We start from the raw sequence: 14,680 nt of genomic DNA, 5'->3' as shown, positions 1-14,680 counted from the left end.
ATTAACCACATGCTGTGGGCGGTTGGAAGGGCCCATTGCTGCATCTCTGTAATAATGTAAATATTACTGTTACTGTATGAAACCTTATTCTAACCTTATAATTGTTTAGCTCAAAATGGATATGATTTTTGGAAGAAAATAATGGCAAGAGTCACTTGAACCCATAGACCACCTGAAAAAGCATCAGTGACTGCTAGGGGCCTATCGACCACAGTTTAAGGACCACTTCAATAATCTGCCACAATCAAATACTATTACTTATCTGAATGCGGGAGGGTTGTGGCAGGTTTGTAAGTCTGTATCTAACAGGTGATATTATGACCCGCATTTTTAATACTCATTAATAGGACAGATGAAAGGGTAGTTTGTCTCAGCCTGTTTGGAATCTGGTAAAGTCATAGGCATGCATAGATGAGCTACTTACTGGGGATAGCGTGCTATTGAAAGTTATATGTTGTGTTATACTATTATATTATGCTATGTTACACTATGATGTTTCACGTTGCACAGTGTTAATGTGCACTTAGACTATGATAGGATATGTCATGTTGTGTAATGATACACTATGTTATGATATTTTATCTTAAACTCGGCTATCTATTTGTAGAACACCTTACATCACCCTAAGGGGTTGGAGAATAATGGACAAAAACAACCAGGTGCCACCACTTAGGTTAAGCAGACTCCCGGACACTATCCCCATATTTGACAAATAAAAAATAGGAAATTGAACACCATCAGCATTTTATCAAAGTATTTGCGACCCAACTCATGATCCACCCCTCCCTGAATCCTACGGACTCCAACTAACCTTTTTTGGGGGGTCCTCGTGGCTTCATGTATGGTAGTTGAGTGAGAACCCCCACACAGCATCTACTGGAACCAGTGCAGGCCCAGTCAGATTTATGCTTGGACAAAACAACAAGGAAAGCTGCCTGAACGCTTTGCATGCATGTGTAATTTCTCAGATATGCATCCGCCTTTCAGCCTCAGGCACTGAACAGGTATTGGTTTTCCGTAAATTACTTTTTAAACAATTTCTTTGTGTGTGTATGTGTCTGTGAGTGTGTGAAAGAGGAACGGGAGGGGGGAGATTCTGCAGCAACACAGAGACAAACCAGATGCTTTCTCAGGCTTTGATCAGTCCCCCTGTAGACAGTCAGGCTGCCTGCTAGCACCTCTTTAAACCGAGCCTTGCCAATAGCGAAATGAGCTGTTTAAACTCTGCAATTACAGTGCCTGCTGAATGGCTGTCATCGCTGTGTGGTGGGAATCCGATCTGAAGTGTACTGTACCCTGAAGAGAGAGTTACAACAGAGGGGGCAGAATGTTAAACACCCCCTGTGGCTGGGACGCCCAAACTTGAGAGACCCGAGACTTCATTGAAAGCCTTTTCAAGGCCCCTGCCCCACCTCCTTCCCTGGGTAGTGACTGCAGTTCAAAGGATGGACAATATTGTTACCACAGGAGCCACAGGCCTGCAGGAACCCTTGACCTAAGAAGCAAGGCGGGGCCTGAATTTTAAAACTGGCCTGATTACTTACTGGTCAATTTAATTAGGCTGAGTTCTTCCGTCATCCTAACACACGTTTGAAAATGATCGGACTAGGAAAGAGCCCCCTTGCTATTTCATCTAAAAATAATTATGATTTGTTTTTTCTACTTCATAAATATGCAACGTTTGTTTTCAACTCCAGTCACGGAGCGACGGCATCAGTGACGCATTCTCCAAACATACTTCAAGCAAGGAAGGATCTTGTGTAGTAAAGGTAATCTAGGGCTAGATATAGGTAGAAATGGGTTTGCGACTCGCAAATTGCGAGTCGGAGCAACTCGCAATTTGTGAGTCGCAAACCCATATGCATGATGGTGTCCCTGACACCATCTGCAAATCGCAAGGGGGTCGCAAAGACCCACCTCATAATATTAATGAGGTGGGTCGCAATTTGTGACCCCCTTGCGATTCCCTGCACTCACAGGGATGGTGGCCTGCTGGAGACAGCAGAGCACCATGTCTGTGACTGCTTTTTTAATAAAGCAGTTTTTTTTCTGTATTGCAGCCCGTTTTCCTTAAAGGAAAACGAGTTGCAATACACTCGAGAAAATGAAACCATTTGGTTTCATTTTTTGAGAGACATTTCCAAAGGGGAAGGGGTCCCATGCGGATCCCTTCCCTTTTGCGAATGGGTTAGCACCTACTTCACATGGGTGCTAACTGCAAATTGCTTTGCGACTGCGCTCGCGGTCACAAAGCAATTCTGCATCGAAATGCGAATCGCAAATAGGAAGGGGAACACCCCTTCCTATTTGCGAGTCGCATTCCCATTTTGCGAGTCGGTAACCAAGTTACCGGCTCGCAAAATGGGAAGGAGCATCGCAATGAGCGTTTTGCATGGCACAAACAGCGAATTTCGCTGTTTGCACCATGCAAAACGTTTGGTACATCTGGCCCCCAGTCATTACCGCTCAAATGAAGACCTTCGTGTGAGAAAATTACGTAAAGAATAGGAATCTAAACAAGAATTACAATCACGTAATAAAAAAAATACTCATCAGCCTATTGGTCATTGTGGTGTTGGGGGCCCTAGGCCATCATGTTGCTGAAATAAGGTACACAGACACATAGTGAGGGTGCATATAACTGGCCTCAGGCACGTGTGCCAGGCACTTTTTATTAGCAGGGTCGCCTGAATGGTGAAGCCTGTGATGGATGGGTGTGTGGTGAGTGTGGAAGCCACCCCTCAGCAGAGTGGCTAGTGGAAACACTAGAATGTGTCCAGAAGGACACTACATCCCTCCCAAACTTTATTGAAAAAGCAAACAACCAAGTCCAACTTGTGGGAGAGAAACGTAAACAATAAAAGAATAACTGAGTCTCTTCAGGCGGTCCACTGGACATGCAGCAAGGAACAGGTACAGCTGGGACACTCAGCATCACGGCACACCTCTATCATTTAACCAGACTCTCTGGACATGAATGGCAGTGTTGATGAAGTCCGAATACCTCAATCGCCTATCCACGACATTGCAGTTCACTTGGGGACTGTCAGTCCTGTCCCACCTGACCTCACAGTGTTGGAGTCTATTTGCAAAGTTTGATGCTGGTGCATCAGGAACAGTAGAGAGTCCACTTCCAGGATCTCAGAAGGCATTCTGGCTCCAGGGACAGTAAACCTCCAATGACTGAGGATGACCTAGATGAAAAGGCGTCATCCTTGAACACCTTGGTGAATCCTACTGTCTGCTGGTAGAGCAGCTTCAGGCTTTCCTCTCATGCCAGAACTCTATAAGACAGGAGTCTCCTCAATGGCCTTTGACGGGCTGCCACGAGACCGTGTGGACTGTGCCAGGCCTATTGCAGGCCAAATGGAGGCATTGCTGAGGAACTGCTAATGGGACCACATCGAAGTCGCGCTTGGAGCCACAAGGGCCGTGTGCTCTTGCCATTAGGACTTAGGTGCTCTGGCTTTTGTGCACTAGACGTTGGGTGTCCATTCTCTATCTGCGATCTCAGTGCTTCCCGGTGCCTGTTGTGGAACTGCCTCAGCAGTGCTTAATTTGTGCTTGTTGTTTCCGGTGCTGAGAACTGGGGCTTATTTTTTGGGGCCGGTGCTTATTCTTCTGCCCTAAGCATTTGCTGCGAGCAAAATACACATATGGGAAAGACAGAGGAAGAGAAAATGAAGAAGCGTCACAATGGGAGAAAGAAGACAGCTGCAAGAGTGAGCTGTAGGGGCAGGGATGGCATCAGGATTACGCTGCCTCAGTATTCCCTCCTCCCACAATTGATTGCATCAGCCATGTGTTTAAGAGGAGGGTTTTGAGCACTGACACATTTTTATTTACAAATTAAGCACTGTGTCTCAGACACATCTCATGTGGCTGGGTTCCCCTCTCACCGGAATTCCCTTGAGGCCCTTGCACCTGGATTGCCATGGGACCGCATGGGCTGTGTTGCCCATTAGTAGGCTCCGCCAAGGGCGTCCCTGCAGAACTCCCAATAGGGCCACATCCAAGCCCCGTGCAACCACAAGAGTGGATGATCCAAATGGTCTGGGCTGCTCTCCTCTGCAGGTGTCCAGTTCATGAGGGCTCACAGCAGGTTTCTGGGAGGTCAGCCTTCCTATCAACTTCTGGTCTTGTTGCTGACTTTGGCTCAACTCTGGTGGTGCTGTGCTCTTTAGGTGGTTTGGGTGATGCATCTGGTAAGGATGGTGATCTTACCATTTGTTTATTCAGATCAACTGGTGGCGGTGTTGTTCTTGGAGAAGGGATGCCTTGAGGGACTTGGCTGCCACGTGCGTTTCTTGCATGGTGTGTGCAGTTGGCAGCAGGGATGCCATCGATGTTAAGCAGCCTGTGGCAGGTGGCAGGATGGTTGCACTGATAAGTGTGAGGCTCGGACATGGTTTGCACATGCTGGCGGCTTACAGTTGATCCACCCACAGAGCTGTCTCCAGTGACGTCTGCTCACTCCAGTGGCCGGCTTGTGGTGATTAATGTCCTCTCCTATGCTGGCATGAGTCCTCAGTCCTGTCACTCTTCTTCCTTCCTCTTGCGCACCTGTGGTGTTCTTGATCTTCTGTGTGACTGGTCTCTCCCACCCTTTCTTCTCTTCAACCATCACAACACGACCTCACGCCACGTTCCTCTCTCTTCTCCTCTTTCCTTCTTGATGTGGTATTGCACCACTGGTTGCACGTTGCGCCACATGGACCTCTCGCTGGTGATGTGCTGCAGCTCAGATGGTGCATCATTTTCTGATGCAGCCTCTCGCAGGCTTAGTCCTATCAGTAGGACTTGATCTGCTCTCCTTGCAGACCTCTTGCTGGTCTGGTCAGTTTTGGAATCTTGGTGGTCAGCTCTCTCACTGGAGGGTCACTGTTATTATCTACCTGTCTTTACTCGAGGGCTCAGTGCTTGCACCTCAGGACTGCGCTGTTGCAGCGCTTGCTCCTGCCTCGATTGTTTGGCAGGGTTGGTCACTTCTCCTGACTTGTGCGGCCTCCTCTCCGTGGTGGTGCATCATGCTCTCAGAGGGGTCTGTCTGTCTCTCGTGCTCCGGCCTGTGCTCTCAGGTTTGCAGGTGCGGCCCTCTGTGCACCTCTGATATTATCACTTCCTCCATTGGTGCACTTTGTTGGCACCTGGTGAGCCCATTGTCCAGGCATACAGTGTTGTCCCCTTGCCGCTGGGTGCATGCAGTGCTGTCTTCCCATTGGTGGCGGAAGACAGCCACTAGGGGCTGTGCACACTGTGCACAATCTCCTCGTGCCCTCCTTGGAGCTTTCCGTGCCATTTTCTTGACTGTGTTTGCAGCAGGTAGCACCTAGGGGGTGCTTATGCAGTGCACCATGCTCTTTAGTACTTGCCATCTCTGGGTGAGTAGGTTCTGACAGCTAGCGTGCTGCTCATTCATTGGGTGTCTTTGGTTTATCCTCCCTGGGTTGTGCTGGGGTTGCTCTCCTCTTTGCCTCTTCTTATCCAGACAGCATGGGTAGCATTGCGTCCCTTGGGACTGGGGGCAGTACGCAGTGTCTCCCACCTGGTTTCTTGTTCGTCCTGCTGCGCTTTCAGAGTGGAAAAACGATCATTGGAATGTCTGCTGGTCTGCAGCTGAGCTGAGCCAGGTCTCTCTTATCTATGGTGCAGGCCCACGCTCCACTCCTCCACGGGCTGTGTCTTTCGCCCATCATTTCTGCTACTTTTCTTGTTTGGTCATCTACAACCGCGTACCCTAGCTGCAGACACTCAAGCCAGTGCGGTGTGATGACCGGCCACTGGGGAGCTGTTGCCAGTCCTTGATGCAGCAGAAACCTTTCCTGAACACACTGACTGTGCTCTGTACAGGAATGGGCTGGGGCACCCAGTGTCGCGTCACCTCATCTCTGTGTCTCTCCAGCGGGCACAGGTGAGAAACCCGGCAAGATTGTAAGGCTGACACAAGAGGTGAGCAGCCTGCCATCCTCCCTAAGGTGGCAAATGAGTATTAATAGGTGAGTGGCAGTGTTCTTGCAACAAACACCAGGGCAGGCTCACACAGATGGTAGCTGCAGGCAGGCTGGACAAGGCATCACGACCCTGAAAACCGCTTCCCCATGCTCCTTGCCCATCTAGGTGTGGTCTCTCATTCAAGGGAGTCTTGGCTGGGCCCTCTGCCCACAACAACTTCAGGTAGGCAGGACGGCTTCATCTGTAGAGGCCACAGCACCCTTCCTAGCGCTGTGGGTTTGATTCTTCTGGGGTGCAACATTACCTCTGAATGTGGCAGGGCTGACCCAATGCTCCTCTCACCTGCTGTCTCAGCAGGCAGTTGGCGTGCTTCTGACTGTGCCGCCTGGTCTCCCTTTACCAGCGGGGGAGGAGGGACAGTGTGCAGCCCCTCAGGGGAGGGAGTAGTCGCTTTAAGCGTGCATTGCCTTGAAGTCTTTCACCCGCTTTTTCATTACTCCCGCACTCGTGGTGTCACACTGATACCCCTGGAGCTCACCTCACGCCTGATGTGTCAGCAGGCACTAATCTGGACCTCTAGTGCCTTATTGGGGTCGCGGGAGGCCAGTAACTGCAGGACATGGAAGCTGGATGCTGTTCTCTTTGTTCAGGGAGTGGCTGTCATGTTGGCAGCACGTGCGGGGATGCCTTAGGCACAGGATACTTTGCCCCATGAAGAACATCAACGTGGTGGCCAGCACGCACGTGGGGCAGACCCACTTGCTGCCATTGTAGTGTGGGGGCCCTAGGACCTCATGCTGCTGAAATAAGGTGACCCGAACACATATTGTGGGTGCATATAACAGGCTTAGGGCAAGTGTGTCTGACCCTTTTTATTAGCAGGGTCACTTGACCGGTAATGCCTGTGGTGGATGGGTGTGGGTTGAGTGTGGACGCCAGCCCTCAGCAGAGTGGCTGGTGGAAACACTAGAATGTGTCCAGCAGGACACTACAGTCATTTGTTTAAGATAACACTATTTATTGGGAAGGTGAACTACCTCAATAACTTCACTTGACAGGCAAATTAGTTGTAGATTAGAGGGTGGATTCCATCTCTATGGTGAATGTAAATGCTGCTTGAGTGTGTACATTTGTTCTGTGGTTTATGTCATCTGTGACACAATCCTAATACTTTGATTTATATACAAGTATAAATTTGTGTCCTTTTGGCAAATTGTGTACAGTAAAATGTTATATTTTTTCTAGTAAAAGGTATTTCTTTCTTTCAGATGGGTGATAGGGACTAATGAAGCTGGCAGTGGGTGATATTGTTCATTTGTCTAGAGGCACTAATTAAGCATAGGCTCAAGTAACTTGCTCAGCTCAGTGTTTCACGTTCACACATTTAGGGGCACATTTATGAGAATCTTGTGTCGCCTTTGCATCAATTTTAGTGATGCAGCAGCAGCACACAAACCTCTCAGCAATATCTGTGAGGCAACGCAAACCCTCTGGCTTTGAATGGCCTCATAGATATGGAGTAAGGCAAGGCTGCGCAAATTGCTGCGTTGCCTTATGCCAGGGAGGAATTCCATGGGCGTTGTGGTGGTTTTCCCACGAAACATCCATGGATTTTGATGGATCGCCAGCTTTTCGTGAGACTGTATACCTGGTGATGCGCTAAAACCTTACACCTCCCTTGGGGCGGTGCAACAAGGAGAAATATCTTTACTTCTCCTCGTTTTCCCTCTTTCTATGTGTTCTGTCTTCTGCAGCCCACATAGAAAGAGGAAAAAGCCTCCTTAGATTGTTTTTGTGCAGGAAGGTGCCCCTTTCCTGCACCAAAAAATCCTGCCAATAATGCAGACACCCGTGCACCATGGTGCAAGTGTGCCTGCGTTAGCGTTAAGCAGCCAAAATGGATTAAGCGCAGTTGGAAGGGACAGGAATGCAACATATTGCATAGATAAGGCACATTCCTTCCCTTTTGACGCAGGGCAGTACAGCAAGATGACTTAACCTCGCTGCCCTGCGCCACTATTTCGTAAATTTGGCCTATAGTTTCTTACAAAATTAACATTGTTTATCTCTAGTCAAATACACGAGAGGCTGTGCCCCTCCATATTAACACAACTAGGCCTGGATGAAATTTAAATTACACCAGCATGTTTCACATGTTTTTAGAAATTTTGCAATACGCTTGCTACGCGAAATTCCTGAAATTACAGTACTGCACCATTTTATGTAATTACGTGCCATTCTTGTAAACATTTTCAGCGAACACACAATTTGGGAGAAAATGTTACCCAGAATACACAGAACAAGTGAAAGCAAGTGGTTGTTGTTGTTTTGTGCACCATTGCTTTCATGTGTAAAAAATAAAGCATTTGGCACTAAAATGTAGCTCTAATTCACAGATTTGTATTTCTCACATTTAAGGGTTATTTAATGTAATTTTCTGAAATTTCCCGTAATTACATGAAAGCAAATTGCACAAATTTCACTCAGCACCAAAGATTGAAGCCATTTTGAAAAATGTAGACTGGACCCCTAGAGACAACTCTTGTAAGAGGCAGGATGACCTTCACCCATGAAATCTTAGCATAGGCAAATTGAAACGGCAGTCTCCTTCAGACTAGCCTGGGAGCTGAATTACCATAAGACACTGCATATTTCTGGAATACCTTGGTCCCAAATGAACACCTTGTAATATGACAATAAAACCTGAATTTACATCAGAATGTAAATCTTGACATACTGGTGAATGTATATTTTATAATATGGATTGGCTTGGTACCTTTCTTTAGAACATGCAGGAGCTCTATGATAAATCAATCTGTTTCTTGTACATTTATATAGCAAATATCATGTACGGTCATGTGAAACAACAACAGCATATGATATGCGAGACACCAATGAAATTTGGTGTTGTCAACAGAGACTAGTAATGCAGCACTGACACATGAAAAAATAAGGGGGACAAAACCAGAGCAAACAAATACTGCCTAAATTATGCCTTTACTGCTTCTCCACAGCTCAGCCACACATGCAGTTGAGTGCAATCTTCAAGGACTATGTTACCCATGAGGCCTAGCTGACCCTAGGGGCATCAGCGAATCCATGCAGGCAGGATGATATGTTACTTCTGCATTTTCCCAGAACAAGTGAATTGTATGATAAAAACACCCATCTCTACAGTTCCCTCACACCAGGAAATGTGAGTGGACCAAGTAGGTGAGAATAGTGACACAATACCCTTGATGAAGTAAGTGAATAAATGCTCCTGGAAAGGACTATACTTCTTTAGAAGTGTTGGCGTGTTGTGCCAGGAAGATTTTCTCCCCGCTTGGGGTTCAGAAACCACAAACAAACAGATGAAACACCATCAATTTTCTCACCTGTTGAGGTTGACTAGATCTTTGGACTTGGTGAAGAGTGTAGTAGTCAGAATCATTCAATTGCAAATCATAAACATGAACTATAAACACATGTGAATGCCATGAACAAATTTACACTAAATCAAACAGCAAACTGAATAAGGTTTCAAAGCTTTATTACAATCCCAAAATCAATATCAGTTGACATAAGAATCAGGACAGTGCAAAACATGGGCTGTCCGTATGACAGATCAGTAGTTCAGTTTTTAGTTAGACATATTAATCAATGTTGTCCACTTGGTAAATTTTCTGGAAAACACACCTAAATAACATGTACCATCCCAGCCTTTCGGCCACTTGTAATAAGCGTTCCTACCAGAGATATAATAAGCATCAGGTACATCGTGGTCTTGTCCATTTAGCATAAAATCCCATACATTCTTGAACAGGAACACATGTCTGCATTCACTCATTTGTTGTCAGCTTTTGATTGTGGCCTGTATATACAAAGCTTCCCTACATGTTGCAATCTAAAGCTAGGCATCCTTGTGCATCAGTTGTGTTATTAACTGTTTTCTTCTTGCTAACTATAACCTTATCTATCCTTTCCTTCATTGCTTTTTTTCTATCATCTACTTGATTAATGAACTCCTTTTCTACCTGTGTGAAAAGACATGTTAAGTTATTCTAGTGTGCCTATGCTGTGCCAAAAATGTGTATAGGTTAAAAAAAATCCTCCTACTAAATCTGTGTTCTTAATCTTTGCAATGCTGCTCAAATGCTGATTAATGGGAACAAAAGAAAAAAATAAATCATAATTAGAATAAAAGTACTGAATGTATTCTTGATTATACAAACATGTTGATAATAGACTGCAGCTCATACCATATGTCAATGGCAGACTGTGATAAGTGATCCCCTCTTGCACTAACAAAGGAATTTGTGTGCACACAATAATTGTGCATGTTCATAATATTCACATACTCATACAGCAAACTATAACAAACATTAGAAGACAAATCTCACTTTGTGTCATCTAAATGAAGCAGTCCCTCATCTTTATAAAACGTATCCTGCTTGGATGTTGTCATTCTCTGCACTGGACGTGCTGTGCTTTGCATCTCTCATTTCATTGAAATATTCATCCACACAATCATACATACTATATTTAATCCAATGCACAAATATTTACATCTACTGTGTTTGCCCTGTCCAGGGCTCACAGCTTATGTAAAATCAGAGAAGAAAAAGAAAAAAGGAAAGAAGGAAAAAAAACATAAGCAAAAATAAAAAACAAGCAACTTTCAAACTCTTTGCACTATTTACAGCAGTTCTTGATCTTCAAGAGAGTTCTTCAAGATTCAACTAAAAACTCTCAAAGATAGTTCAATGTTTGTTTTCAATAGAACCCAGTCTGGTGATCATTTATGGCCACCTCCAATGTGGCAAGGTTATTTCAAAACTCAGTTCCAATGCCATTACAAGTTCCAGAATGTTCATCTGACTTCTTATGGTCAAAATAAAAGGCCATATACTCACTCTCCCATTCATTTGGGACAAGACAGATCCATTCAGGTGAAGAGTATCAGTTACTTGGCACTCTTTTCCTTTTTGTTCTTCTTACAACACCATCTTTATCTTCACTCTGATTTGATTCTTTGACTGCATCTGGTATTGATGGTTTATGAGCAACCAGTTCATGTGCAGATGCAGGCCATTTACCTCCTTTCATAGTTTTCTATTTGGGTGCAACTGCTTTTACAGTGTTTGCTGTGCTGGCAGGAATCAGTTGACTTTGACTTCAGCTGTGCTCTCCTGCACTTTTGTCTGCATGCAGGCTGCTTGCGCCTTCACCACTTTGCATGATTTCAGCCACTGTTTCTGTCCTCACAGCTTGATCAAGCCGAACCCCTTCTTCTTCAGCATTCACTCTTGCGGGATCATAATCTGTGTTTTCAAGACAACACAGAACTTTGCATGTGTGGCTTGCGTGAATCCAGTTCAGAAGACAAGCACACTTCACGGCTGTTGTCATCACCATCATAACTTGAAAGGGTACTTTCCACCTTGGCTCTAGGCACGTCTTCCTCACATGCTTTTGATTAAAACCCAATCACCAGCTTTCGAGCTGTAAGACTGTTCTTGGGCAGTTTGAACTGTGCTGCTTCAACCTGATGAGACAAAGAGAAAACCACATCAGCCAGACCTTTGCAATAATCCAACATTAAGGCCCTCATTATGACCCTGGTGGACGGCGGTAAGTTGGAGAAAAGTACTGCCAACAGGCTGGCGGTACCTTTCCCCAAAATATGACATTGGCGGTTTGGCTCAAGCCAAACCTCCAATGTACCACTCCGTCTGCCACGGTGGTAACAGCTGCTGGGCTGGAGACTTCAGTCTCCAGCCAGACGGCCCTCACTGTCCCACCCGCTGGATTATGACCCGCCTATCGCCATGGTTTTCGTGGCTTCTTTACCACCACGAAAACCATGGCGGTGGGCACTATCAGTGACAGGGAATCCCTTCCCTGTCAGTGATAGGGGTCTCTCCTGCCCCCTCCTCCCTAGAGTCCTCCCCACCCCTCCCACTCTAGACCCCCCCACGACATACATGCACATTCACGCACCATCATACACATGCATACACACACTCATACCCACATTCACCCACGCATGCATACATCCATTCACACACACATCCACACCCACTTACATACATACAAGCACACATGCATTCACAATACACAACATACATGCACACTTACAACCATACATGAACACCCGTATTCCTCATGCCACAGATATGGATGCACGCACACACAAACATACATACACACACCCCCACACACACAACATCCCCCACTTCCCTCCCCTGTCAGAGCACCCGACTTACCTGACAGGGACAGGGCACTGCTGCCAGCAGCAGTGTCCACCAGCAGAACACTGCCAGGTCGTATCATGTGTCATGATATGGTCTGTGGTGGTCTACTGGTGTGGTGCAGCTGCTGTCAGCAGCGCCACCTTACGGCCGTCCACTGCCATGCAGCAGCCGGAATTCCGCCATCCTTCTGGCAGAATTCCAGCTACGGTCATAATATGGTGGATGGCAGGTAGCTGCGGCGACAGTATTGTGACGGCCGTCGCTGCGGCGGTAGGCGGTCTATACCGCCATTGTCGTAATGAGGGCCTAAGTAATTTGTTATGTTCACAAGTGCATTTGCAGGTACCACTGGGAGCCGCATTGCACAACCCATTTGAATCTCGTGGAGAGACATTCCTGTCTTACTGACAGTGGTGCTACTCATTCTCATCAAGGCAAGTGGCAATGAATCAGGCCATTACAATGGTGTAGAGGTACAAAACTTTGCCAATTGAACTTTCAGTGTTCCATTTATTTGTTCCACCAAACCATATGCCTTTGGTCTGTAGCTGCAGTGCAATATTTGCTCAATGTTCAGTGCTGCAAAACAATAACTTTCTTAAAATGAATTCCTTGATCTGATTTCAGAGAAGTCAATAATCCATACCTTGGTATCAGTTCCCTGAGCAGCAGCTTAGCTACAGTGAGACTATCATTCTTACGTGTTGGATAAGCCTCACCCCAATGGGAGAGCACACATACAATGACCAATACATACTTCAGTCCATTACAGGCAGGCATGTAAATGAAATCAAGCTCCATTCTGTTAAATGAACCGCCCGATCTGCCGATGTGGCTCAAATTAACCACTGTGCCTTTCCCTACATTCATTTGTTGGTATGTAACACATCTGTGACAAACTGCTTCTGCAACCAATCTAAATCTGGGGTTGTACCATGTCTGTTTGAATGTGCAAATCATAGCATTTTTGCCAAGATGAACCTGACCATGAGAATATATAGCCATTGAGTTCAACAAACTTTCCCTTCAGTTAGAATCCAAACATCATCTCCCTCTCTTTGAACACAACCTTCTTTTATCCAACCTCTGTGTTCTTCATCTGTTGCTTCTTCCTGCATCATCTTGATCTCATCCCAAGTATCATCCACAGACATCAAGAAATTTTGATTTGTCTCACTGGTGTCACTTACACTACTCCACTCTTCATAGAAGGTGACAAAATGGAGTGCACAACATCTGGAAATTTGGTAAGCATGGGCATTGCCCAATGATACAGAATCATTCAATCTTTGATGAGCTACACACTTAGCAACCACAATCTTCTCAGGTAACTGTAAAGCATTTAACAAATTATAAATTCTTTCACCATTTCGAATGGGTGATCCTGACGAGGTCATGAAACCTCGCTAGTGCCATAACGCCCAAAGTCATGCACAACACCAAATCTGTATTGACTATCTGTGAATATTGTCACTTTGAGCTGCTCTGACATGCAGCATGTTCATGTAAGAGCAACCAATTTGGCTACTTGTGCAGAAACAAGTCCTTGAAGCCATGAGGCTTTGTCCACTCCTGAGAGGGTGCAAACTGTATAACCAGCTCTCAGAGTACCTTCATTGTCTCTTAAACAGGAGCCATCAACAAAAACAACTTGGTCATTCTCCTCTAAAGGAGTATCCTGAATAACCAGGTCTGGATTTGGTGCACAGTTCAATGATATCGAGGCAGTCATGTTCCATTTCAGTAACATTATTTGAATCATCAAAATTTACAGGCAGTAATGTGGTACGGTTTAAAACCATACACCTTTTAACAGTTACACTGGCCAGTTCAAGGATCAATAAATCATGATGGGTAAGACAGGCATTGATCAAATATTGGGTCTTAGACCGGGTCAAAAGTACTTCAACTGAATGTGGGACATTAACAGATAAAGAGAGTCTGATCAGAATACCTTTGCATTGATTTATGCTCACACCATCGCTGGCCATGGCTTTTAGACAGCTGGGCAAAGCAGCAAAGACAGGATCCAATGTTGCGGAAAAATATGTCACTGGCCAGTTTGTTCCTCCATGCGACTGCGTTAAAACAGAAAGAGCACAACCATCACGTTCATGACAAATCAGTGCAAAACCTTTTGTGTACTCAGGCATTCCCAAAGCTGGAGCTCTGCACAAACTCTCTCTCAACTCAGTGAAGGCTTTCATGCATTCTTCATTGAAGGGGACTGGGTCTGTGACTTCTGGTGTGTCAACTTCTGCAAAGCTTTGGAAATTACTGAAAAATGTGGGATCCATTGGTGACAATAGCTCACCAAGCCCAAAAACATTCTGACATCTCTCTGTGGAACTTGGGGATTCATTTGCATAATTTCTGCAACTCTTTCTCGAGACACTTTCCTTGCACCTTTCTCAAGTTGGTGACCAAAATACTTTAATTCTTTCTGACAGTACTGTAACTTAGCAAGGGAAACCATGTGTGCATTTTCACCT

The sequence above is a fragment of the Pleurodeles waltl genome, chromosome 7 (assembly GCF_031143425.1).
Source record: "Pleurodeles waltl isolate 20211129_DDA chromosome 7, aPleWal1.hap1.20221129, whole genome shotgun sequence".
NCBI lineage: Eukaryota > Metazoa > Chordata > Amphibia > Caudata > Salamandridae > Pleurodeles > Pleurodeles waltl.
The sequence above is the reverse complement of the archived record's forward strand: the minus strand, read 5'-3'. Positions refer to the sequence as shown.